Raw genomic sequence first — 2,276 nt, 5'->3', positions numbered from 1 at the left:
ACCTTAAATGACAGTAACATCTTCCAGCCTTGATTATTTGATGGCTGAGTTTCAAGAACACTGAGCATACAATATTAAAAATAAAATAAGCTCTACTCGTTCGCCACAATCATACATTCACATGAAACAACTTAGAAAATGAAGCAAATTTTTTTTTTTATCAAATTCTGAAACAAGAAACATACTTTAATTAAATATATATACATGCAAGTTTTCATTTACCAACTACACCGCGTGGGTTTATTTCTTTGTATTTGTCCATCAACACTTGTTGCTCGTCGCCTCTTCATGCTTGAGGTCAAATACCGGATATTTGAAAATATTTAATTTAATAATAGACATAAGTCCATGCAACTATTTTTAACGTGACATATTATAGTATACAATAAGATTAAAGCGTAGCCGTCGCGTTTGTTTTCAAGAGAATAAACAAAACAAGTAAGATTGAAGCCAGCTTATAAATACTGATCAAAATTTCCTTTTAATCTCAACAAGCACAAGCAAAATTTAGACACACATCGACAATTGCAATAATACTTACAAAGGAAATAAAAAATGTTGTCAAAGCTTTTGTTACTCTGTTTCTTAGGTGTTGTTCTGCTGGGAGGAGTAACGCCGAGCCACGCTGCAGTTCACCGATATAGGTTTGAAGTAAGTATAACATATCTTAGCTTCTTAATTTGTGTATTTGCTCATTATATTTTCTCTTGCTAATGGAAAACTTTAACTTGTTGCAGCTGATAAACTCTAACCACTCTAGGCTAGGCTATGCACCAACAAGACAATGCTGACGATAAACAGGCAGTTCCCGGGGCCAACTATATACGCTAGAAGAGGAGACTTGGTCATAGTTGATGTTATCAATAGTGCCGACCATAATATAACCATCCACTGGTAAAAATATTATTTCACTAACAAATATTACTGAAATATGAAGTTATGTGTTAATTGAATTTGAACTACTAGGCATGGAGTCAAAATGCCGAGATATCCATGGTCAGACGGGCCGGAGTTTGTGACACAGTGCCCTATTAGTCCTGGAACAAGGTTTAGCCAAAGGGTTGTCCTCTCGGACGAGGAAGGAACTCTTTGGTGGCACGCTCACAGCGAATGGTCTCGCAATTCTGTTTATGGCGCCGTGGACAGAGACTTATCCTTTCCCTAAGCCTCATCTTGAAGTTCCCATCTTGCTGGGAGACTGGTTTAACGGCGATGTGCAGGAAATCATGGAAGACTTCCTTGATCCAGAAGTTTCTAATTCTTTTCTCATCAACGGCCAACCAGGGGACTTGCATCCATGCTCATCTCAAGGTGGACTAATTTACTAGCTTAATTAGTTATCCTATTGAAAATAATCTAAAATGTGTGTTTTTATCATATTTTTTTTTATCTATGTGTGTTCCCTACCAAACGGCCGCCCATAATTGAATAATAAACTTGTTGGGAGCAGATACATTCAGGTTGAAGGTGGAATCCGGAAAGACTTACCTTCTCAGAGTGGTGAACGCGGTGATGAACAACATCATGTTCTTCAAAATCGCCAACCACAACGTCACCGTGGTGGGCACTGACGCCGCCTACACCAAGCCCCTGAGAAGCGACTACATCGCCATATCCCCCGGCCAGACCATGGATCTCCTGCTTGTGGCTGACCAGCAGCCAAGCCATTACTACATGGCCTCCAGAGCATACGCGAGCGGTGGAGACTTCGACAGCACCACAACAACAGGCATTGTGGAGTACGTCGGAAACTACACACCACCAGCCTCACCGCGGCCTCGCACAACTTCACGACCCAACTGAGAAGCCTGGCGAACAGAGACTACCCTGTGGACGTCCCCAAGAACATAACAGACATCCTCTTCTTCACTCTTGATGAATCCGCGAATTTCTGATGTTGAAGAATGCAGGAAAAACGCAGATCACGACACAAAGAATTTACGTGGTTCGATTTACTGAAGTAAATCTACGTCCACGGGAAGAAAAGAGGGCAGAGTTGTATTGCTTGATCTGTTCTCTACAGCTTACAAATACAAACTTGCTATATGGTGTTTTATCTCTAGAGAGCTTAACCTTTTTCTATCTGATCTAAGTTCTATTTATACATTGAACTAGGATCGTGGCTTGCATCACCACTAATGATGGTTGTGGATGTCGTGGAGGTCATGGAGGTCTTGCATGTAGCGTAGGTCATGGCCTACGATCGTGGCCTGAGCTGACACCACGTGGTAGTGGATGTGTTGGAAGTTGTGGAAATCCAGTATGGGTCCACTAAC

The 2,276-nt window shown here is 41.3% G+C and overlaps 1 pseudogene; it reads left to right on the top strand.

The window, feature by feature from the left end:
* Positions 1-555: 555 nt before the first annotated feature.
* LOC121776827 lies at positions 556-1,996 on the top strand (annotated as a pseudogene).
* Positions 1,997-2,276: the final 280 nt, after the last annotated feature.

Source organism: Salvia splendens, chromosome 18, assembly GCF_004379255.2.
Source record: "Salvia splendens isolate huo1 chromosome 18, SspV2, whole genome shotgun sequence".
Classification (NCBI taxonomy): domain Eukaryota; kingdom Viridiplantae; phylum Streptophyta; class Magnoliopsida; order Lamiales; family Lamiaceae; genus Salvia; species Salvia splendens.
This window is presented reverse-complemented; position numbering and strand designations above follow the sequence as displayed.